The sequence below is a fragment of the Palaemon carinicauda genome, unplaced genomic scaffold, assembly GCF_036898095.1.
Source record: "Palaemon carinicauda isolate YSFRI2023 unplaced genomic scaffold, ASM3689809v2 scaffold173, whole genome shotgun sequence".
Lineage (NCBI taxonomy): Eukaryota > Metazoa > Arthropoda > Malacostraca > Decapoda > Palaemonidae > Palaemon > Palaemon carinicauda.
Window position 1 is genome coordinate 87705 of NW_027169292.1, and position 26543 is coordinate 114247.

Here is a 26543-nt window from a genome sequence, read left to right on the forward strand (position 1 = left end):
AGGACCTTCACAGTCATTATATCACGTGCATTCCAAGGCATTCAGCATTTCACACCAAATATTGCTCGCTTATTATCAAATCCACACTATCGAAGCACTTGGAGAGAAAAGGAAAGTCTTCAGTTTTCTCTCAAAGCCTTAATATCTTCAGTCTTTCGGATGTCTAGTGGAAGCTTACTGTATAGTCTCGGGGCTGCATATTTAAAGGCTCTAGAGCCTACAGTAGACACTCCAATAATTTGAAACCATCTGTAACTTTTCTCCCGTTAACACGATTTATTGGCTGCACAATATGTAGCAATTCTCTTAGATATTTAGGATGTCTGGTTCTGATAACTTGGTGGGTTTATTATACATATCTTAAATTCAATTCTTGCTTTAATTGAGCCCATGTAAATCAATTAGTGTAGGAGTGATCCTTTCTCGGGGTGGGGCACTTTTTATCCGTTTTCCTCCTCTACTTATGTTTTGTAATTTCTTAAGTTGCACTTTTGGTAAATTGTAGTAAATCGAGTTACATTAGTCAATCCTGGTAATAACACAGTTTCACTAGTTTCCTTACAGAAAGTTCATCCAGGTACTTCTTTATAAAAGCAATTTTTCTAAGATGATAGCCAGCAGTTTTTACTACATCATTTATCTAGTTCAATGATGATTGTTGGCGTGCTTATTTGGAGAAGCAGGAAGCCTATCATCTTTAGAAAGGTAACAGATCAGCTTTGACTTGGAATAACTATACTAACTTTAGAGCTTTTCCTCAGTGTTTATGCTTCAACTGAAAAGGAATACAATTTAGCTATAAAAGAAATACTTTCCTGTACAATGCAGGAACATAAGCGGTGGGGTACCCTTAAATCTGCAATATTTGGTGTAGACGTAGCAATTCCTCCTTTACTTAAACCAGATGGCTGTCACTCCCTCTCTAAAGGAAAAGTCAATTCTCTTGACTGACATTTTAGACAGTAAGCATTGTAATTTGAAACTTGATCTTCCTCATTCTTATTTTCCAGAGGCTAAACTAACTAGTTTAACTTCATTTATCATTTTCTGCAAGTTAGCAAGATGTTCTTTCTTTCAACACTTGTTGGAGAATTGGTAATGTTATGCCATTATGTAAATGTGTTTGTGGTAGCTCAAGACCACATGATTACTGCCCAATTTCCATAACTCCCATATTATCTAAAGATCTTGAATGTCTTTTGGTAAAACATGAAAAGGTTTGCTGAAGGTAATCATCTGTTCCCTAGTTTGCAATTTGGCTTCCGTAAATGTCTTGGAGTACGTGATGGCTTTCTTACAATCCACAATGCTGTGAAGAAATGTCTTGATTGTGGTCAGGAAGTTCTTATGATTGGCCTTGATTTTAATGCTGCCTTTGGCCGTATTAATCAAGCCCTTGTTTTCAAATTCAAACAGTTGGGAGACGGTGGGTCTTTCCTTACCATCATTATTGAATCTTTAAGTAATAGATAGCAAAGTTTTTTATGATGGACACCATAGCAAGTATAGGAATGTAATATCTGGTGTTCCTCATGGTAGTGTTCTTGGTCCATAACTTTTAATACTATATACACATGTTTGGCCTAGAAAACAAGCTCATTGCATATGCAGATGATGCTACTCTCTTTGTATCAATTCCATCTCAAGAATGTAGATCTGGGGTTAATGAATCCCTTAATAGAGTTATAGCCAAAATTAGTTCAAGGTGCAAATTATGGGACATGAAGTTGAACCGTAACAAAACTCAATGTATGATTGTAAGAAGGTCTAGGACAGTGGCTCCTCAACATCTGGATCTCAGCACTGTTAATGAGTTTTTTAACTATGTAAGGCTTAAAATTTTAGGTGATTCTTAATAGCAAATTTACATCTGAGAAACACATTAGGTCTGTCTCTTCTTCAGTTACACAAAAAATTAGCTTACTGAGGAAGTCTTTCAAGATTTTCGGTGATTAATCGATTCTGAAGCGTGTTTTAATTCTTTCATTTTAAATTTTTCAAGTACTGTTTTCCTGTCTGGTCTTCAGGTGCTGAATCCCAGCTTAACTTAATGGACAGGAACTTACAATCTATCAAATTCTTTTTTTCTTATCTATATATCAATCTCTGGCACCATCGTTGCATAAGATTTTTCATAATTCTGACCATCCTTTGCATTCAGATCTTCCTGACAGCACCATCCTGTTCGTACTACTAGATATGAAGTTAATTCTAATCGTGATGCGTTCTCCATCATAAGGTTCAATATACGCAGTGTTGTCACAGTTTTATTCCAGCTGTGACCATGTTGTGGCATGATCTTCCTAATCGGGTACTGTTCTCAAATCGGTGGAACTTCAAAAGTTCAAACTTGCAAGGAAGGCTTTTTTTTGTTGAACAGGCTGACATAAGTCTCTTTTTATAGTTTATTCATGAAAGATCTATTTACAAATGTTGTTACTGTTCTTAAAATATTTAATTTCAATTGTTCATTACTTCTCTTGTAGTTTATTTCCTTTCTAGGCTATTTTTCCTTGTGCTTATAGCTTCGTGCTTTTCCAACTAGGATTGTAGCTTAGCTAGTAATGATGATAATAATAATAATAAAGTTTGTTTGTAGTTATTATAGACTGAGGTTTAAAATACAGCACTGCGATTTCCTCAGCTGATTTCTAGTTTTAGCAGACAACATTATCGCATTCTTAAAAATGCGCACATACGGATAACAGAGTATTGTTTATATAATATCTTAATGTATTCAAAATATCTTCATAATGAATATTACTTTAGCATCAATATGTTATAGCATTCCATAGTTTTCATATAGTTCCTTTATAACTATTATAGGTAATTATTTGACACATGGGGCACGTCTGAGAGAGAGAGAGAGAGAGAGAGAGAGAGAGAGAGAGAGAGAGAGAGAGAGAGAGATAAAATGTTTCTCTCTCTCTCTCTCTCTCAGAGGTGCTTTACAATACATATAGTATATAAAGCAGAAGGAACAGAAATCTTTGTTTCCTTGCAAAGTATCTATCAAATGCTACATTCAAAATAAACTCGTACTTTGCTTAAATCTACGTTCGATCATAGGCCGCGGATGAAACACGTCATTCGATTTTGTCAACCGGTCTCTAGATTTAGTCGACAAACTTCTACGTCTTGGTTCGTGTTTTATTTGGCCATTTGGAACTCAAAATTTTACGTCTTGATTCGTGTTTTATTTGGCCATTTGGAACTCAGAAATTTTACGGCTTGATTCGTGTTTTATTTGGCCATTTGGAACTCAAAATTTTACGGCTTGATTCGTGTTTTATTTGGACATTTGGAACTCAGAAATTTTACATCTTGATTCGTAGTTTATTTGGCCATTTGGAACTCAGAAATTTTACGGCTTGATTCGTGTTTTATTTGGCCATTTGGAACTCAAAATTTTACGGCTTGATTCGTGTTTTATTTGGACATTTGGAACTCAAACTTTTACGTCTTATTCGTGTTTTATTTGGTCATTTGGAACTCAAAATTTTACGTCTCGATTCGTGTTTCATTTGGCCATTTGGAACTCAAACTTCTACGTCTTGATTCGTGTTTTATTTGGCCATTTGGAACTCAGAAATTTTACGTCTTGATTCGTGTTTTATTTGGCCATTTGGAACTCAAAATTTTACGTCTCGATTCGTGTTTTATTTGGCCATTTGGAACTCAAACTTTTACGTCTTGATTCGTGTTTTATTTGGTCATTTGGAACTCAAAATTTTACGTCTCGATTCGTGTTTCATTTGGCCATTTGGAACTCAAACTTCTACCTCTTGATTCGTGTTTTATTTGGCCATTTGGAACTCAGAAATTTTACGTCTTGATTCGTGTTTTATTTGGCCATTTGGAACTCAAAATTTTACGTCTCGATTCGTGTTTTATTTGGCCATTTGGAACTCAAAATTTTACGTCTTGATTCGTGTTTTTTGCCAATATTTTAATACTGTACATTATTTTCTGCCAATTTCAAATGCTAATTTTCAAGTGTTTTGACTTGCACTTTTTAACATTATGCTCTATTTGGCGATTTAAAGCTCAATTTAAAGCTCTGAATTTCTCGTTTTCACCAATGTCGTAACAACATTGCCAGACATACTAGTTGTAGTCATGGTCATAAGTTGACGAGTATCTGTGTATGGCTCAGGAAATATTAAAAGTAAAAAGCTAAACGGACCCGGGGAAGCCATTTTTAAAATCTCAAATAGGATCCTTCTTCAACTTGAACACATAGATAGAAATTACTAGAGATAGTAACAGAACACTTTAGGTTAAAAGACCTGGATCCTAGGAAAGGACAAACCAATCAATAATGAATAAATGAATACCTATAATCAATCATAGTTCATGCAATATAACCACTCGGTCATTGAGCAGAATACGGACAACTTCCATGCAAGTAAGAACTCATTTTCTCAAAATAACTTGAGAATTACCATTGAATTACCAAACGTTAGGGCCATCATGCATTACTCATGCGCATAGTGAATTAATATAAAAGATTTATAATGATGACTTTCGATCAAAGGGATTAACCGGTGATGAAGTATGGGACAGAAGTAGATGGAGAACGCTGGCCAGAAACATCGACCCCACATAGAAGTGGGAAAGAAGAAGATACTGGTCATGTAGCAGCACCGTCTATTGTTTCTTGAAAGATTAATCTTCGGTGATGTCGGTCTTCAACTTCCTACGCACGTCGATAATCTGGAAAAGAAAATAAATTATTCTAGTGCTTTTAAGAATGTTCTAAAATAATACAGATGTGGAGAGATTTTAAAATAAGCATTTTATATATATTTCAAATTCCATTCAACAAGTGGACTTTTTCATACATTTAAAAGCAATATACATTACTAAACTTGCATATTTTTAATAATACCTTAATAATTCTGAGTCTATTTACATAATTCTGAACTTTTGAATGCATCAATCTTTATACAAACAGGTCATTTAATTATTTAAAGTTTAACTTGTCTGCCAATTCATCTTTATTTCATATGAAATCTATCATGTAAGTTGTAAAGTCCAGAATAATAATAACTGAAAATTCTAACATTCTGGGATAAGCATTACACTCTCCATTCAAAAGGCAATAACGTACGGTACTGTACAATGAATTACATTACGCCCTTTTGTATCTTGGATATGATAACCATAATCTAGATTCAAATCCTAAAGGTTTAAATTAAATGCGGACCACAATAGTTACACCTTGGTAATGAATCAGTGTTTCATAGTATACAAGCCATAATTTTCTTCATGTATTTAGAAATGAAGCCACATGACAGAATTTCCCAGCCAATAAATAACGAAATAAATTGGGATAAGTATAACCAAGGCGTGAATACACACTTCAAAAATTGAAGAGCTGCAGAGGTACCAATCTGTAGTGGGTCTGACTAAGGAGAATGAAACACTGTGGGAGTTCCCTATTGGAAATATAGACATGAAAATTAAATCAACAACTTTTTTGTAGCGAAACGTTGCAACGACGATGTTAGGGTTGCTCATTCGCACCCTTATCTACTCGTTGTACGTTGGTTATGTCATTGTTAGAAAACTATTGCTTGTTCCTCATCGGCCCGTTTATTTTCGAAGTCAGAATAGGTTTGGTCTGGCTGGCTCCTGGGGCTTTATGCATACTGTTAGATACATCTTAGCGTACACACCCAAGTTGCTCCGATTTACCAATAGCAGTGGGTGTCGGATCTATCGCAGTCTGTGCATTCGTGTTTGGTGGTTGTTATTAATTGTGAGTGAACGGAGACATAATAGACGGCAAACTTTTAACCCTTTTACCCCCAAAGGACGTACTGGTACGTTTCACAAAACTCATCCCTTTACCCCCATGGACGTACCGGTACGTCCTTGCAAAAAACTGCTATTTAAATTTTTTTTTGCAAATATTTGACAATTTTTTGAGAAACCTCAGGCATTTTCCAAGAGAATGAGACCAACCTGACCTCTCTATGACAAAAATTAAGGCTGTTAGAGCAATTCAAAAAATATATACAGTACAGCAAAATGTGCTTGAAAAAATATAACCCCCTGGGCGTTAAGGGTTGGAAATTTCCAAATAGCCTGGGGGTAAAAGGGTTAAAGAAAGAGGGAAACATGTTATTTTCATTAGTAAAATAAATTTTTGAATATACTTACCCGATAATCATGTAGCTGTCAACTCCGTTGCCCGACAGAATTCTACGGGAGGGATACGCCAGCTATCACTATACTAGAAGGGGGTGTACTCACAAGCGCCACCTGTGGCCAGGTACTACAGTACTTATTGTTGTCGCCACCTCACTTTTTCCTCGGTCCACTGGTTCTCTATGGGGAGGAAGGGTGGGTCAATTAAATCATGATTATCGGGTAAGTATATTCAAAAATTTATTTTACTAATGAAAATAACATTTTTCAATATTAAACTTACCCGATAATCATGTAGCTGATTCACACCCAGGGGGGTGGGTGAAAAACCAGTGTACAAGACTAAAGGATAGCTAAGTATCCCGTATTTCATATAATCAGTTATCCACAATAACAATGAAATAATAAGTACCTGGTAAGGAAGTCGACTTGAACCGTTACTCTGCCTTTAATAAGATCGTCTTCCTTACTGAGCGCAGCGTTCCTCTTGGAAGGCTGAATCAACTCAAAGGTGCTAAAGTATCAAGGGCTGCAACCCATACTAAAGGACCTCATCACAACCTTTAACCTCGGCGCTTCTCAAGAAAGAATCGACCACCCGCCAAATCAACAAGGATGTGGAAGGCTTCTTAGCCGACCGTACAACCCATAAAAAGTATTCAAGAGAAAGGTTAAAAGGTTATGGGATTATGGGAATGTAGTGGCTGAGCCCTCGCCTACTACTGCATTCGTTGCTACGAATGGTCCCAGGGTGTAGCAGTACTCGTAAAGAGACTGGACATCTTTGAGATAGAATGATGCGAACACTGACTTGCTTCTCCAATAGGTTGCATCCATAACACTCTGCAGAGAATGGCTCTGTTTGAAGGCCACAGAAGTAGCCACAGCTCCCACTTCATGTGTCCTTACCTTCAGCAAAGCAAGGTCTTCTTCCTTCAGATGAGAATGTGTTTCTCTAATCAGAAGCCTGAATAGTAAGAAACTGAGTTCTTAGAACTTGGAAAAGAAGGTTTCTTGATAGCACACTATAAGGCTTCTGATAGTCCTCGAAAAGGTTAAGACCTTTTTAGAAAGTACCTAAGAGCTCTAACTGGGCAAAGTACTCTCTCCAGTTCATTCCCCACCAAGTTGGACAGGCTTGGGATCTCGAACGACTTAGGCCAAGGACGTGAAGGAAGCTCGTTTAGTAAAAACCGAGCTGCAAGGAACATGTAGCCGTTTCAGATGTGAAAACAATGATCCTGCTGAAGGCGTGGATCTCACTTACTCTTTTAGCTGTTGTCAAGCACACGAGGAAAAGAGTTTTTAACGTGAGGTCCTAAAAAGAGGCTGATTGGAGAGGTTCAAATCTTGATGACATAAGGAACCTTAGGACCACGTCTAGATTCCAGCCTGGAGTGGACAACCGACGTTCCTTTGAGGTCTCAAAAGACCTAGGGAGGTCCTGTAGATCTTTGTTGGTGGAAAGATCCAAGCCTCTGTGGCGGAAAACCGCTGCCAACATACTTCTGTAACCCTTGATCGTAGGAGCTGAAAGGGATCTTACTTTCCTTAGATATAACAGGAAGTCAGCAATCTGGGTTACAGTGGTACTGGTTGAGGAAACTGCATTGGTCTTGTACCAGCTACGGAAGACTTCCCCTTGAGACTGATAGATTCCGAGAGTGGATGTTCTCCTTGCTTTGGCAATCGCTCTGGCTGCCTCCTTCGAAAAAGTCCCTAGCTCTTGAGAGTCTTTCGAAAGTCTGAAGGCAGTCAGACGAAGAGCGTGGAGGATTGGGTGTACCTTCCTTACGTGAGGTAGACATAGAAGGTTCACTCCTAGAGGAAGAGTCCTGGGAATGTTGACCAGCCATTGCAGTACCTCTAAGAACCATTCTCTCGCGGGCCAGAGCGGAGCCAACCAACGTCAGCCGTGTCCCTTGCGAGAGGAGAACTTCTGAAGTACCCTGTTGACAATCTTGAACGGCGGGAATGCATACAGGTCGAGATGGAACCAATCCAGCAGAAAAGCATCCACGTGAACTGCTGCTGGGTCTGGAATCGGAGAACAATACAACAGCAGTCTCTAGGTTATCGAGGTAGCGAACAGATCTATGGTTGGCTGACCCCAAAGGGCCCAAAGTCTGCTGCAAACATTCTTGTGAAGGGTCCACTCTGTGGGGATGATCTGACCCTTGCGGCTGAGGTGATCTGCCATGACATTCATACCGCCCTGAATGAACCTCGTTACCAGCGTGAGCTTTCGATCTTTAGACCAGATGAGGAGGTCCCTTGCGATCTAGAACAACTTCCACGAAAGAGTCCCTCCCTGCTTGAAGATGTAAGCCAGGGCTGTGGTGTTGTCAGAGTCCACCTCCACCACTTTGTTAAGCTGGAGGGACTTGAAGTTTATCAAGGCCAGAATAACCGCCAACAACTCCTTGCAATTGATGTGAAGTGTCCTTTGCTCCTGATTCCATGTTCCCGAGCATTCTTATCCGTCCAAAGTCGCACCCCAGCCCGTGTCTGATGCGTCCGAGAGGAGACGGCGGTCGGGTTTCTGAACAGCCAAAGGTAGACTTCCTTGAGAAGAAAGCTGTTCTTACACCACGCGAGAAGACCTTCTCTCTTCGGAAACAGGAACTGAGACCGTCTCTAGCGTCATGTCCTTTATCCAGTGAGCAGCTAGATGATACTGAAGGGGGGGGAGGTGGAGTCTCCCTAACACGATGAACAGGGCCAGCGATGAAAGTGTCCCTGTTAGACTCATCCACTACCTGACTGAGCATCGGTTCCTTCTCAGCATGCTCTGGATGCATTCTAGGGCTTGGAAGATCCTTGGGGCCGACGGAAAAGCCCGAAAAGCTCGACTCTGAAGATCCATACCCAGGGAGACAATGATCTGGGATGGGACGAGCTAAGACTCCTCAAAATTGACCAGGAGGACCAGTTCCTTGGTCAGATCCATAGTCCATTTGAGAATCTCCAGACAGCGACGACTTGTGGGAGCTCTTAAAAGCCAGTCGTCTGACGGAGCCGGACACAAGATCATGGTACTGCTGCACAGTCTGTGAACTGTCAACCATGGGGAAGCGAGGAAGTACAGTGACAACCCGAAGCTGTCTAGACTGTCTGGGTCGTACAGACAACTCCTTATCGGGTTGCTAAGGTTGCCGTACTGCGTCACAACAAGTCACTCCTGCTGGTTGTTGAACGTCTTCCCAGTGACACACTGACTCCGTAAACAAAAAATCCTCTAACAAGGACTAAGTTTGGACTGCATGTCTTGCAACACAGCTCAAGGACTATGGGAGCAGGTGTGGTAACAGACGGGATTAGCGACTGAAGTGGGACCATTACCTTCCCTGGAAGCATGTTATGCTTAAATAAAAGTCCATAGGAGGCTACGCAGCTAAAGGCTCCTCTCCAAATGACAGAGTCCTCAAGGGAATATCAGAAGGAGGGAGAAAAGCACTTTCTCATCTACAGGGACCATATCCGAGAAAAGCTAAGTTCTCTCAGTGAGGGTTACACTGTGCAAACGCAGCAGACTAGAAGGCAACGTTAAGAAACTGCTTGACAGTCTAGTGAGTTGGCAACAACCAAAGATGTGTGACTGAGAAGCATGCGGTACGGTATGCAGAGCCTGTTGTATGCAGAGCATGCTGTAAGCAGAGCATGCTGTATGCAGAGCATGCTGTATGTAGAACATGCTGTAAGGTAAGCAGAGCGTGTTGCATGGCGTGTAACATTTCTCAGAAATTCCATGACCAGTGCTAGAGTGAGTAATATCGCATTACCGTCCATTGAAAGTGCACGTGCCGAGGGAATTGATTTAGACTGTTTTGTTGATGAATTTGATAGCCGGCATGATAATCGTAGAATTAAGCTACACTAAATGTACTATAATCTACTTCACCTCCGGAAAGGTAAACTCGCCCTGTTGGCAACACTGCATTACTACATGCATGCTTGCAAGGGGTTTAATATCAACATAATATTACCTTACATTCATAACTCATGATTTTTGCCATATTTTGCGATTTGTTAAAAATATATTGCAAGGAATACAAATATATTTTTAAATAAGTAATACAAATAACCTCCATTATCATAATGTTTGAAAATGGAGGTAAGGTATGCTGAACAGCAGAGTCAGAACGAGCTGGAACAACAATAGTTGTGGTTTCCTCTTCAAGACTCTGTTGAGGGAACACCTGAGGCTCAGTCTGCAAAGGCTGATCAAAAGAAGTAGCAGAAGGTAGGCGCATGGGTGGAGGAGGCTGACTCCTGGCATGAGTGGCTGAACTCAAGGGTTGCGCTTGCTGAGTGGTTGGCGGAAGCGCAGTAGCAAGTTCCTGAGGAACGAGTTGAGGTTCCTGCGGTGTGAGCTGAGAGCGATGAGGTAGTGGCTGCGCAGAACGCAGTAAATGTCTCGCAAGTTGAGGCTCCTGAGGCGCAAGGCTAAGGTGTTGAGGTGCTTGCCTTGAGGAGGGTTGAGCTCGCTGCAGCGAGAGCTGAGGAGACTGACTCATGGATGGGAGAGGTTGTTGTACCTCAAGCGAGTGTTGCCTCACTGGTGGAACAGCAAGTGGAAGCGGAGGAAGAGAGGTATAAGCCTCCTGTTCCCATTGCTGAGGTTGCCTTAAAGAAGGCGGAGGGAGCTGCACACCACTGGGATCAGTAAACTCATAACGTGGCTCAACATCGTACGCCTGGCAGGCGGTACTGCGGTCAGGCGGAGCGAGCGCAGGCGGAGCGAGCGCAGGCGGAGGGAGCGCAGGCGGAGCGAGCGCAGGCGGAGCGAGCGCAGGCGGAGGCGCAACCTTCTCAGCCCGACACTCACGCATCAAGACCGAAAGTTGTGACTGCATGGACTGCAGAAGAGTCAACTTGGGGTCGGCAGACACTAAAGTCTGCTGAGGTAAAGCCTTAACAGCAGAGATCTGTTGCGGCAGAACCTTACTCCTCTTAGGCGGAGTGCGTTCAACTGATGACTGCGGCGAGTCAGAGCTTTGAACTCTAACTTCGTACGTCTGGCATAGGTCTGGACTTTACGTTTAAGAGGTCTTGAGACCTGAGACCAGCGTTTTCTCCCCTAAATTTCTTCTGCAGACGAGCAAAATAAGGGCTCAATCGTCTGCGGGTGGGAGTGACGGTCTCTGTAAGACACGCCCGCAACCACCGAGGATACTTCTGTGCGCCGATCAAGGCCTGCCGAACCCTTTTGCCCTTCGACATTGCTTCTCCCCTGGGCTTGGGAGCTTGCAAGAGGTCCCGGACTGGGAGGACGACTGGCACGCACAGAAGTACCCTCACGCACAACACTGACACACTTTGCGCTAATCACTTATCACTTTGATTTTCTGTTTGCACTTATTTCACTGAACTCGAAACTTTAAGTGGTTTGTACCTGAAACACGCAATTCTATCCTTTCTCAAAAGTTAGTAATTGCGAAAACAGAATTACAATGTAACAGAAAAATCTAATGAAAGATAAATAATTCAGTGGCTGGAAAGAGACTAAACACTAGATCACTCTAGAAACGTTTACCTTCTTCCCCTAAAGAGACTAGGGAGAAGAGCAAAAACGATAACAACGTTACTCGCTTGAATGAAACGTTTATCCTCCTCTTTCTCCCTCCGTCTCTATCTCTCTCTCTCTCTCTCTTGACTTAGAACCTGAGAGAAGAGCCCAATCATATATATCGTTAAAACATATTATTGTTAAAGGAAAAAACTGAAATATTTCCCAAAATGAAAAGTTCCTTTATTAGAATTAAAACCATTAAGTTAAGAAAGAATGAACAAAACGCTAGACACGGTTACTCTTACTGCAACGTGACACCGTGAAAATTCTTTCTCTATCGTAACGATAGAGCGCAAGTTGAACGTCTGAACGTCAACAACTGCAGAGACAAAACAAAACGTTAGTTCAACTTTGAAAACAGTACGAGACTATCAAAGAAATTCTTTCAAAGACATTAAAATAGCATAATATGTTAACAGGTAAAACCGAAATGACGGGCTCAATGTTAATTAACTTCGGTACCAAGAAAAGACCGCCTACTATTAGGAAAGGTCGAATATAAACAAATATAAAAATTAATTTTAATAAGTTTATAATAAAAGTAAGTTAATCGAAGAGGCCTATAAAAGGCGGAGAGATATAAAATAAATCTATAACAAAACTAAGAAAGAGAGTCTATACTCTCTTAGACACCAACACTTCCGTCTAAGGGAAGGGTCGGCCATTTAAAGGTGAAAGAGAGTTCATACTCTCTTCGTCACCATAAAAATTAAATTAAATTAATTCCAAACGCTAGCTAAGCTAACAAAGAAGTTTCCAGTATAGCGAATAGCTGCAAATTTAGAGAAATACTTCACCAAACCGTGAACAATACTCCAAAATCATAAGCGTATCCAAGAACGTCTAGCCGGAAGCACGACAGAGGAAAAAGTGAGGTGGCGACAACAACAAGTACTGTAGTACCTGGCCACAGGTGGCGCTTGTGAGTACACCCCCTTCTAGTATAGTGATAGCTGGCGTATCCCTCCCGTAGAATTCTGTCGGGCAACGGAGTTGACAGCTACATGATTATCGGGTAAGTTTAATATTGAAAATTGCTCTATCCTGTAGGGTTCAGAAGAGTGAGCATAATACTAAAGGCTTCCGTATAATGACACTCATGACGAGATCTAACAAGACCTTTACAATTTTGAAATGTATGGACTTTGGTGAAGCGATCACTTGGAGGAAGGCCTTGTCTATCCCTACTGAAGATATGGGAAACTATGTTGCATTTACCTAACACAAATCTTCATTAATACCTTACAAAAAGACTTAATAATCTATTTATTCCCCACAATTGCAACCGATTCCTCAAACCAGAAGCTAGCATTCCAGTTTCCTCGAGTTCATATCGTGGAGAACTTCCAGCCATTTTATGCTCTTATGAATTCATGGTTATTTCTGTGTCATTTCTAGTTATGACCCATCCTAATTCCATACACCATCATGCACTCATGGGACCTTCCTAGAAGTATGGCAAATATTTGTTCATCTCGCTTCCAATGACAGAGGTACGACTACTGAAAGGTTTTGAAAAATATCCACAATGACATCCCTTCTACAATCTTCTGTCATCTTCACCTCATATGACCTATCACCACATGTAACCAACATTCTCAAGGAAAACCGAGGTTGTAGCAATTAAATTCTGTATCTTCATATCCCGGTAACATAAGCACCTCGAGAAAGATTGTCATATTCATGCATGAAGATCCATCAAATTTAATTGATAGATTTTGGAATAAGGTGAATCCTTGCTCCTCATACCATCATCTATCATTTACTATTTCTAAGGGTAGGGAAACAGTTGTTGTGGCTAACTGTATCAAAACCTGCTACTCTTTTTCTGTTTTCTTAAAGATGTAATTGAGTATCAGTGAATCAAAATTTCCCCTGCGATATGATTGCCCAAGTTAAACAAGCACAACTGTAATCTCATCAATGGTTTCCTCTGTATTCATACTTAATACCTGCTAATTCCAAAGGTATCCAACACTGAATTTCTACCGCCCAGGATGCAAGGTCTAGAAAAGTTCATATAGCAATCAGGGAGTTACAAACGGACAATGGATCTTCTATCCCTATGTATCAGGGATCCCCTAGGACATCTCAATACATAAATCTCATCGTTTGAGGGAGACATATTTCCTTCGAATGTTCATTTTCTGTTCCCTTTTAGCTGAATATCTGGTCAACAAAGGACAGTGTTTTGGGATTAGCCAAACAACAGTGATCATTTTGTAATACATTCTATGAGCAATGGGTCAATTCTGATATTCCTTCTATAAACAATTTAAAAAGCAATTCTGGTATTCCTTCCTCAGACAACTACGAAAACTGAGCTGGCATTTCATTTACAAACAGCTGTGCGAAGTGGGATTCCTTTTGTCATAATATCAGTACCAGCCGAACTCGATTGAGTCCCTTGTCAGGATGGGAGGAACGTAGAGAGGAGAGGTCCCCTTTTCTGTTTCACTTGTTTGATGTCGGCTACCCCCCAAAATTGGGGGAAGTGCCTTGGTATATGTATGTATAATATCACATTATAAAATTGACCTGCACTTGGATATAACCACTTCCACTCTCTCTAAAGTCATAAAGTACTACAAAACAGAGTTTCCATATCACCTATGGAACCTATTTAGGAATTAGTGTTCTTTTTTTCTTGAAGACCATCACCATTTTTATTCTAAAAAGGTATTAAGATAAAAACCAGCCCATTGACGAAGGTCCTCTATTAAATACGCCACAAATGCGCACAAGATTTCCGTTAAGACGTAGAACCTGAAGCTCTTCATAAGTTTAAGATGCAACTGCTTGTTTCAAGGTCCTCTAACTATAATCACCATATGTTGAACCCTGTTTACCAACTGTCCTAGAATCCATATTGCCGCAAGATGATCTGTTTACCTTCCTATCTGTAATTTTCTAATAAGTTACAATTCCAAAGGTTTCAATTTTCTACTTGTGGGCTTCCTATTCCAAGGAACAGTATCATTGGCTCCGTGTGAACATGTATTCTCACTGTATGACACTGATGATGATAACAGAAACTATGTTAGTTGCATTAATGGTAAGAAAAAATATCCTTATAGTTTTCCCCATATGGAAAGAGAGAAAAAGGGATAAAAAACTGTTGCCTATCACTACACAACCTATGAAATTCGTGACATTCACATTAAAAAGAAAACCAAAAGAAAGCATGAATGGGATAATCTGTTCTCAAAACTAAAGTTACAGACCAAAGGTGCTGTGGCCTGAGTGATAACGTCTCTGCCTGGCGTTTGCCAGTCGGGGGGTTCGAGTCCCACTCAGACTCGTTAGTGCCATTAGTGTCTGCAACCTTACCATCCTTGTGAGCTAAGTTTGGGGGAGCCTATAGGTCTATCTGCTGAGTCATCAGCAGCCACTGCCTGGCCCTCCCTGGTCCTAGCTTGGCTGGAGAGGAGGCTTGGGCGCTGATCATATAATATATGGTCAGTCTCTAGGCCATTGTCCCGATTCCTTGGGCAATGTCACTGTCCCTTGCCTCGGCCATTCATGAGCGACCTTTAAACCAGACTATCTAAACAGCCAGAGAGAGCAAAGGCCTATTGTAATAAGGAAAAAATTCTTGGACTTTTATATTTTCAAATTTCTTTTTTAACCCTTTAACCCCCAGGCTATTTGGAAATTTCCAACCCTTAACCGCCAGGGGGTTATTTTTTTCCCAGCACATTTTGCAGTATATTTTTTTAAATTGCTCTAACAGCCATAATTTAGGTCATAGAGAGGTCAGGTTAGTCTCATTCTCTTGGAAAATGCCTGAATTTTTTCAAAAAATTATCAAAAATATGAAAAAAAACGGATTTTGAGCGAAGCGAAAAATCTATTTTTGGGTAAGATAGCCATGTCGTCCTGATGGAAGTTCCTTAAAGGCAGCTTCCTAGGGTATATTACAACTACGGCGATATTCCCAGAGAATTTACCTTCAGGTACCCAGAATTCTAACTCCTGGAGCGAGTATCCCTAAAAAGACCTTAGGGGTATCGTAAATATCAGTGGACGTATTCTTGACACGCCTCATAGCAATCTATACCCCGAATAGAGTTAACACTTCGTAGGGGTCAAATGGCAAGAAAACGAAAACGATAAGAAAGGGGGGAGCCGTTCATAAGGCATCTCTCCTCCCCGTTTCGAAAGCGTGCCCTGCGCCGCTCACGGCGCCATCTGTATTCCTTGTAGCGATACACGAGGTGCTACAGATACTGTATGTAGGGAGGGGTCCTACAATCCTTTTCACTCTTATTTATTTATTATTTTTTTTTTTTTTTTTTGAAAAGGAGCAGGGCGGGTCCATCAGGACGACATGGCTATCTTACCCAAAAATAGATTTTTCGCTTCGCTCAAAATCCGTTTTTTGGGCTCAAGCCATGTCGTCCTGATGGAAGTATACCAGAGCATTACTGTATCTGTGGATTCTCAATACGTGCCGTACTCCTCAAGAATGTTTCTTAGTCAACTCGACTGACAGACCTAAGATGTTACCGTTATACATCTTTTCACTAATCATAAGCCATGAAAGCGCTTCCTGCCCCCTACAGGGAGGAGTCCTACTAGACTCTAGAAACGAACGAAGAGTACATATACCTATGTATGAATCACTCGCCAGCCAGTACCATATAGTGGTCTCACTCTATATGAAGTAAAGCGAAGTCTTACGGGACTACAGTATCCAAAGGAAAAGTCCCGACCAGCACCCTGGTCGAAGTAAAATTAGACAAAAGGTTATATCTGCGTAGGATTAAACTTGCTGCTACCACCGTCCTCAGAAAGGGGTGGAGTCCTTTATGCTAAGGAAAGTATAAACCAGTGTAATCCAGGCTTTGCATTAAGGAATAGGCTATTATAGATATCCCCGATTAATATACATAGGCTAAATGCTCAAAATTAATATGAAATCAAAATAGGTGAAGGAGACGCAAGGTTCCCGAGAACAAGTTTATTGAAAAACAATAAATAGACATGGTCACCATAAATATGTACATATGCTAGGTGGATGACCAACAATTTACACAAGTACTGTAGTGCATGGATGAATGGTTATCTGAAAGAAAACATATATGTCACTTGCACATACCCCGGTATCAAACTTAACGTCCATGTTACTACTTTGCTGACAATAGCGTTGGCAAACGCTTGGCACACCTGTCTGTACTTGTGCTACCATCACCATAACGTTGGAACAGTCACTGTGGGCTCTGAGAGCCTTCACTACCAGTTATATCAACGCATATAACTAACCACTCACCCAAGAATCAAAGTCCCAAATGATTCCGCTGTTCCTCGCAGAGTTAAACAGCAGGGTTAACGACGCAACCAACTGCTACCACAGACCTCTTTAGCTGCTCCACTTGCTTAGCATAGTGGCGAAAGAATACCCTGGAAGACTTCCAGCCAGTGTATGAACGAAGGTGTTCAAAATCCATAAAGTTAAAGAAGTTTAAGGATGAAGCAACTTTCCTCGGATCATGACCTGCGGGTGAACTGTCAGGATCCGCTCTGCGAATAAAATATGTAATTTTCGCCCTAAGTTGATTTAAAGATAAATTCGAGCCCGATGTTTCTCCTCTGAATAGTTGGCCCCCATGGAAGTCTGAAGTTCTACGAAGATAGACCTTTAGGCATTCTACGGGACATAGAGATGCATCTTCTTTCAGAGGGCAGATTCTCCAGGGACCCCACCTGTTGGTGGGCAACTCGTTCTTAGCGAGAAACGTAGGGTCCGGAAACAGGTTCAGTTCTCCCCCATCCAGGAACTGAACCCAGCCCTCCTCTCTCGAGAGGGCTACAATCTCACTAACTCTGGCCCCAGAAGCTAGGGCAAAAAGGAAGATCACTTTTTGAGTCAGGTCCTTCAGTGCACACTCCTCATTATCCAGTAATGAGGCAAAATGAAGGACTTTGTCTAAAGACCATGAAATAGGCTTTGTAGGAGCTGAAGGTCTAAGCCTAGCACAGGCCTTCGGGATCTTGTTAAAAATCTCGTTAGCGAGGTCTACCTGGAAGGCATACAGAATGGGTCTTGTCAGAGCTGACTTACATGTAGAAATCGTGTTAGCCGCCAGCCCCTGTCTGTGGAGGTGGATGAAGAAGGATAGGCAGAACTCCGTAGAGATCTCGTGCGGATTCTTGTCTTTGACAAAGGCTACCCATTTCTTCCATGCTGATTCGTACTGCCTTCTAGTAGACTTGCGCTTATATTCTTCCAGGAAGTCGATGCTATCTTTCGAAATTCCGAACCGTTTCTTCACCGCTAGGGAGAGAAAGTCATGAGCTGCAGGGTCCGGGTTTTCTGTAATGAAGCGTAGACAGTCGACTTCTGGACTTGCTGGGACAGAACTGGGTCCGGGAGTGGTAGAAACTCTAGTCGTAGTTCCAGAGCTAGAGGGAACCATACACTGTTCGGCCACTTGTGGGCCACTATCGCTGCTACTCCCTTGAAGGATCTCAGTTTGTTGAGGACCCTCAACATCAGATTGTGAGGGGGAAACAGGTAGATCCTGGACCATCTGTTCCAATCGAGGGACATCGCATCTACTGCTTCCGCCAAGGGGTCCTCGTACGGGGACACATATCTCGGCAGCTTCTTGTTGTCCTTCGTCACGAAGAGGTCTATCTGCAGTTCTGGGACTTGACTCGAGATGTAGGAGAATGATCCTGCGTCTAGGGACCATTCCGACTCTATCGGTGTAACCCTGGATAAAGCGTCCGCGGTCACATTCCGGACTCCTTGAAGGTGAACTGCTGACAGGTGCCACTTCTTCTCCGCCAGTCGGAATATAGCTAACATTACCTGGTTGAGAGGTGGAGATCTCGATCCCCGCCGATTCAGACATTTGTATTCCTTGTAGCGATACACGAGGTGCTACAGATACTGTATGTAGGGAGGGGTCCTACAGCCCTTTCTTTTCTTTTCTTTTTTTTTTTTTTTTTTTTTTTTTTTTTTTTGAAAAGGGACAGGGCGGGTCCATCAGGACGACATGGCCATCTTACCCAAAAATAGATTTTTCGCTTCGCTCAAAATCCGTTTTTTGGGCTCAAGCCATGTCGTCCTGATGGAAGTATACCAGAGCATTACTGTATCTGTGGATTCTCAATACGTGCCGTACTCCTCAGGAATGTTTCTTAGTCAACTCGACTGAAAGACCTAAGATGTTACCGTTATACATCTTTTCACTAATCATAAACCATGAAAGCGCTTCCTGCCCCCTACAGGGAGGAGTCCTACTAGACTCTAGAAACGAACGAAGAGTACATATACCTATGTATGACTCACTCGCAAGCCAATACAATATAGTGGTCTCACTCTATATGAAGTAAAGCGTAGTCCTTACGGAACTACAGCATCCAAGGGAAAAACCCCGACCAGCACCCTGGTCGAAGTAGAAATAAACAAAAAGGTTATATCTGCGTAGGATTAAACTTGCTGCCGCCACCGTCCTCAGAGAAGGATGGAGCCCTTTATGCTAAGGAAAGTATAAACCAGTGCAACAAGGCTTGCATTAAGGAACAGGCTATTATAGATATCCCCGATTAATATACATAGGCTGAATGCTCAATAATTAAAATGAAATTAATATAGGTGAAGGAGACGCAAGGTTCCCGAGAACAAGTTTATTGATTAACAATAAATAGACATGGTTACCACAATTATATACATATGATAGGTGGATGACCAACAATTTACACAAGTACTGTAGTGCATGGATGTATGGTTATCTGAAAGAAAACAATCAGGTCACTTGTCACATACCAAGGTATCAAAGTTAAACGTCCATGTTACTATCCACTGACATTAGCGTCAGAAACGCTCGGCACACCTGTCTGTACTTGTGCTACAATCACCATAATGCTGGAACAGTCATTGTGGGCTCCCAGAGCCTTCACTACTAGTTATAGCAACGCATATAACTATACACTCACCCAACAATCAAAGTCCCAATTAAATCCACTGTTCCTCGCAGAGTTAAACAACAGGGTTAACGACGCAACCAACTGCTACCACAGACCTCTTTAGCTGCTCCACTTGCTTAGCATAGTGGCGAGAGAATACCCTGGAAGACTTCCAGCCAGTGTATGAACGAAGGTGTTCAAAATCCATAAAGTTAAAGAAGTTTAAGGATGAAGCAACTTTCCTCGGATCATGACCTGCGGGTGAACTGTCAGGATCCGCTCTGCGAATAAAATATGTAATTTTCGCCCTAAGTTGATTTAAAGATAAATTCGAGCCCGATGTTTCTCCTCTGAATAGTTGGCCCCCATGGAAGTCTGAAGTTCTACGAAGATAGACCTTTAGGCATTCTACGGGACATAGAGATGCATCTTCTTTCAGAGGGCAGATTCTCCAGGGACCCCACCTGTTGGTGGGCAACTCGTTCTTAGCGAGAAACGTAGGGTCCGGAAACAGGTTCAGTTCTCCCCCATCCAGGAACTGAACCCAGCCCTCCTCTCTCGAGAGGGCTACAATCTCACTAACTCTGGCCCCAGAAGCTAGGGCAAAAAGGAAGATCACTTTTTGAGTCAGGTCCTTCAGTGCACACTCCTCATTATCCAGTAATGAGGCAAAATGAAGGACTTTGTCTAAAGACCATGAAATAGGCTTTGGAGGAGCTGAAGGTCTAAGCCTAGCACAGGCCTTCGGGATCTTGTTAAAAATCTCGTTAGCGAGGTCTACCTGGAAGGCATACAGAATGGGTCTTGTCAGAGCTGACTTACATGTAGAAATCGTGTTAGCCGCCAGCCCCTGTCCGTGGAGGTGGATGAAGAAGGATAGGCAGAACTCCGTAGAGATCTCGTGCGGATTCTTGTCTTTGACAAAGGCTACCCATTTCTTCCATGCTGATTCGTACTGCCTTCTAGTAGACTTGCGCTTATATTCTTCCAGGAAGTCGATGCTATCTTTCGAAATTCCGAACCGTTTCTTCACCGCTAGGGAGAGAAAGTCATGAGCTGCAGGGTCCGGGTTTTCTGTAATGAAGCGTAGACAGTCGACTTCTGGACTTGCTGGGACAGAACTGGGTCCGGGAGTGGTAGAAACTCTAGTCGTAGTTCCAGAGCTAGAGGGAACCATACACTGTTCGGCCACTTGTGGGCCACTATCGCTGCTACTCCCTTGAAGGATCTCAGTTTGTTGAGGACCCTCAACATCAGATTGTGAGGGGGAAACAGGTAGATCCTGGACCATCTGTTCCAATCGAGGGACATCGCATCTACTGCTTCCGCCAAGGGGTCCTCGTACGGGGACACATATCTCGGCAGCTTCTTGTTGTCCTTCGTCACGAAGAGGTCTATCTGCAGTTCTGGGACTTGACTCGAGATGAAGGAGAATGATCCTGCGTCTAGGGACCATTCCGACTCTATCGGTGTAACCCTGGATAAAGCGTCCGCGGTCACATTCCGGACTCCTTGAAGGTGAACTGCTGACAGGTGCCACTTCTTCTCCGCCAGTCGGAATATAGCTAACATTACCTGGTTGAGAGGTGGAGATCTCGATCCCCGCCGATTCAGACATTTGTATTCCTTGTAGCGATACACGAGGTGCTACAGATACTGTATGTAGGGAGGGGTCCTACAGCCCTTTCTTTTCTTTTCTTTTTTTTTTTTTTTTTTTTTTTTTTTGAAAAGGGACAGGGCGGGTCCATCAGGACGACATGGCCATCTTACCCAAAAATAGATTTTTCGCTTCGCTCAAAATCCGTTTTTTGGGCTCAAGCCATGTCGTCCTGATGGAAGTATACCAGAGCATTACTGTATCTGTGGATTCTCAATACGTGCCGTACTCCTCAGGAATGTTTCTTAGTCAACTCGACTGAAAGACCTAAGATGTTACCGTTATACATCTTTCCACTAATCATAAACCATGAAAGCGCTTCCTGCCCCCTACAGGGAGGAGTCCTACTAGACTCTAGAAACGAACGAAGAGTACATATACCTATGTATGACTCACTCGCAAGCCAATACAATATAGGGGTCTCACTCTATATGAAGTAAAGCGTAGTCCTTACGGAACTACAGCATCCAAGGGAAAAACCCCGACCAGCACCCTGGTCGAAGTAGAAATAAACAAAAAGGTTATATCTGCGTAGGATTAAACTTGCTGCCGCCACCGTCCTCAGAGAAGGATGGAGCCCTTTATGCTAAGGAAAGTATAAACCAGTGCAACAAGGCTTGCATTAAGGAACAGGCTATTATAGATATCCCCGATTAATATACATAGGCTGAATGCTCAATAATTAAAATGAAATTAATATAGGTGAAGGAGACGCAAGGTTCCCGAGAACAAGTTTATTGATTAACAATAAATAGACATGGTTACCACAATTATATACATATGATAGGTGGATGACCAACAATTTACACAAGTACTGTAGTGCATGGATGTATGGTTATCTGAAAGAAAACAATCAGGTCACTTGTCACATACCAAGGTATCAAAGTTAAACGTCCATGTTACTATCCACTGACATTAGCGTCAGAAACGCTCGGCACACCTGTCTGTACTTGTGCTACAATCACCATAATGCTGGAACAGTCATTGTGGGCTCCCAGAGCCTTCACTACTAGTTATAGCAACGCATATAACTATACACTCACCCAACAATCAAAGTCCCAATTAAATCCACTGTTCCTCGCAGAGTTAAACAACAGGGTTAACGACGCAACCAACTGCTACCACAGACCTCTTTAGCTGCTCCACTTGCTTAGCATAGTGGCGAGAGAATACCCTGGAAGACTTCCAGCCAGTGTATGAACGAAGGTGTTCAAAATCCATAAAGTTAAAGAAGTTTAAGGATGAAGCAACTTTCCTCGGATCATGACCTGCGGGTGAACTGTCAGGATCCGCTCTGCGAATAAAATATGTAATTTTCGCCCTAAGTTGATTTAAAGATAAATTCGAGCCCGATGTTTCTCCTCTGAATAGTTGGCCCCCATGGAAGTCTGAAGTTCTACGAAGATAGACCTTTAGGCATTCTACGGGACATAGAGATGCATCTTCTTTCAGAGGGCAGATTCTCCAGGGACCCCACCTGTTGGTGGGCAACTCGTTCTTAGCGAGAAACGTAGGGTCCGGAAACAGGTTCAGTTCTCCCCCATCCAGGAACTGAACCCAGCCCTCCTCTCTCGAGAGGGCTACAATCTCACTAACTCTGGCCCCAGAAGCTAGGGCAAAAAGGAAGATCACTTTTTGAGTCAGGTCCTTCAGTGCACACTCCTCATTATCCAGTAATGAGGCAAAATGAAGGACTTTGTCTAAAGACCATGAAATAGGCTTTGGAGGAGCTGAAGGTCTAAGCCTAGCACAGGCCTTCGGGATCTTGTTAAAAATCTCGTTAGCGAGGTCTACCTGGAAGGCATACAGAATGGGTCTTGTCAGAGCTGACTTACATGTAGAAATCGTGTTAGCCGCCAGCCCCTGTCCGTGGAGGTGGATGAAGAAGGATAGGCAGAACTCCGTAGAGATCTCGTGCGGATTCTTGTCTTTGACAAAGGCTAATCATTTCTTCCATGCTGATTCGTACTGCCTTCTAGTAGACTTGCACTTATATTCTTCCAGGAAGTCGATGCTATCTTTCGAAATTCCGAACCGTTTCTTCACCGCTAGGGAGAGAAAGTCATGAGCTGCAGGGTCCGGGTTTTCTGTAATGAAGCGTAGACAGTCGACTTCTGGACTTGCTGGGACAGAACTGGGTCCGGGAGTGGTAGAAACTCTAGTCGTAGTTCCAGAGCTAGAGGGAACCATACACTGTTCGGCCACTTGTGGGCCACTATCGCTGCTACTCCCTTGAAGGATCTCAGTTTGTTGAGGACCCTCAACATCAGATTGTGAGGGGGAAACAGGTAGATCCTGGACCATCTGTTCCAATCGAGGGACATCGCATCTACTGCTTCCGCCAAGGGGTCCTCGTACGGGGACACATATCTCGGCAGCTTCTTGTTGTCCTTCGTCACGAAGAGGTCTATCTGCAGTTCTGGGACTTGACTCGAGATGAAGGAGAATGATCCTGCGTCTAGGGACCATTCCGACTCTATCGGTGTAACCCTGGATAAAGCGTCCGCGGTCACATTCCGGACTCCTTGAAGGTGAACTGCTGACAGGTGCCACTTCTTCTCCGCCAGTCGGAATATAGCTAACATTACCTGGTTGAGAGGTGGAGATCTCGATCCCCGCCGATTCAGACATTTCACTACCACCTCGCTGTCCAGTACCAACCTTACATGGATCGAGTGACGTGGGGATACTTTCTTCAGGGTAAGAAGCACTGCCATAGCTTCTAGAAAGTTTATGTGAAAAGTCCCAAATAGCTTGGACCAGGTCCCTTGCACTTTTTTCCGATGGGAGTGACCTCCCCACCCTACCTTTGAGGCGTCTGTGTGGATTGTCACAGACCGGGGGGGGGGGGGGGGGGCTGAAGAGGTACTGACCTCTTTAGACGACTGGCTTGAGACCACGGTCTGAGAAGAGAACGTAGCCGAAGTGGGACCGGTCTCTTCAAGTCCCTTCGCTCTCTTGATGCAAAGGTTCTCCAAACTCCCGCTGCATCTTTTAGCTGTGCTCTTAGCACTGGGTCTGTTACTGATGCGAACTGAAGAGAGCCCAGAACCCTCTCTTGTTCGCGTCTTGATATCCTATCGGAACCTAGAAGTCTCTTGACAGACCCCGCTATTTCCTTCCTTTTCGACATTGGAATGGAAAAACGGTGTGACACTAGATCCCAGTGAATTCCCAACCACTGGAACCTCTGAGCTGGAGAAAGACGAGACTTCTTTCTGTTGATCATGAAACCTAGATATTCTAGGAACTGAATCACCTGTAGGGAAGCTTGCAAGCATTCCGCTCTGGATGCTGCCCACATCAGCCAATCGTCCAGGTAGGCTACTACCTGGAACCCTTTTAGGCGTAACTGTTTGAGCGCTGCGCTCGCAAGCTTCGTAAAGATCCTTGGAGCTATGTTTAGCCCGAAAGGCATCGCTCTGAAAGCATAAAGTTTTTGTTGTAGCTTGAATCCTAGGTAGGGGGAGAGACGGCGACTCATTGGAACGTGCCAATAGGCGTCTGACAAATCGATGGAGACGGTATATGCCCTCTTGGGCAGTAAGGCCCGTATGTGTTGTAATGTTAACATCTTGAACTTGTGGTTCATTATGAACTTGTTGAGTGGTGACAAGTCCAGAATGACTCTGAGTTTCCCCGAGTCTTTCTTGGGAACACAAAACAGCCTCCCTTGGAACCTGATGGACTTTACCCTCCGGATCACCTTTTTCTCCAACAGTTCTTGAATGTACTCCTCCAAAACGGGGGTGGAGTGTTGGAAAAATTGAGGGCACAGGGGCGGAGTACTGTACCAACTCCAACCCAGTCCATTTTTGAGCAGGCTGTGGGCCCAGGGATCGAAGGTCCAGCGATCCCGGAAATACTGTAGTCTCCCTCCTACCGGCGACACTTCACTTTGACTGCCCTGCAGTCTTGCCTCCCTGGCCGCGACCACCTCTGAATCCTCTTCCCCTAGAGGGGCGTCTCGCCGAACCTCTGGCTGCACCTCTGGGCTTTGCTCGAAACGTGGTCGATTGCCCTTCGAACACTGGATTGAATGCCGGGGATGCTGATGACACGGCTTGGGGTACCCATTGGAAGGTGGTCGGGGTCTGGGCTACCAGTTGTGGCACCTAAGGCAAAGCTTGCTGCTGCTGCTGCTGACGTTGTGGTCTGAAAGGCTTGGCTGGACGGGAAGAAAACCTCGATTTCTTCGCCTTTCCTTTCGGCTGAGGGCCCTCATCAGGGGAAGACTTCCTCTTAAGGGACAGGCCCCACTTAAGGAGAAGATTTCGGTTCTCAGTGGCAGCCTTGTCCACCACCTCCTTGACCACCTCATTGGGAAAGAGATCTTTACCCCAGATGCTGGATGAGATGAGTTTCTTGGGTTCATGCTTCACTGTGGCCGAGGCGAACACAAACTCCCTGCAGGCCCTCCTCACTTTGACAAAGCAATAGAGGTCCTTTGTCACCGTGGCCAGATGGATCTTGGCCATTACCATGAACATCTCAGGCATCGTGGGGTTGCTAGCCATTGTCTCCATGTTTGTCTGTAGAGACATTGAGGCTGCCAGACGCTCCTTTGTATCCAATTCCCTCCGTAGGAGGAATTCCGACAACTTGGGAAGGTTTTCGCCGAACTGTTGACCTGCGATATCGGCGTCCAACTTCCCAACCGAGAAGGTGAGGTGTACCTCCTTCCAGTCCTTGTTGTCCAACGGCAAGGCCAAAGACAATGGCTTGCATTCCTCCAGGGATGGACATGGTTTGCCAGCTTCAACCGCCTTCAAAACAGCCGTGAACCCTTTCTGCATAAAGGGGAAGGCCCTAGCCGGGGAGGATACGAAGGAGGGGTGCTTCTTACTCAAAGCAGCAACTTTAGAGTTTGAGAACCCCCTCTCCTTCAACGCAGATGTTAAAGCAGCTTGAGCCTTGGCGTGATCCAGGATGATCACCTCCTTCGGTTCCGTCTCCTCCTTCGAGGCCGGCTCCTTCTTCAGACGGACATAACAGTCCGGGTAGGCCCCTCTGCTGGGCCAGAATTCCACCTCCTCAAGGGGAACTGAGCCCAGCTTCTCCGACATGACGATCTTCCCGACCGTCATCGGCATGTGCTCGGCATATCTCCACAGGTTGGCATCTGAGCACAGAGGAAGGTCCTTCACGTTGAGCTTCTTTGGAGGTCCACGTGACGCTGTGATCTTCTGCATCTGGAGCTCCATTGCAGCGGCCTTCTGATTATTCTCCCTCTGCATCTGT

At 43.4% G+C, this 26543-nt stretch overlaps 1 pseudogene; it reads right to left on the reverse strand.

Moving 5' to 3' along the window:
• Positions 1-3028: 3028 nt before the first annotated feature.
• The window catches only part of LOC137635783 (tRNA (uracil-5-)-methyltransferase homolog A-like), a 56208-nt pseudogene continuing 32693 nt past the window's right edge, over positions 3029-26543 (reverse strand).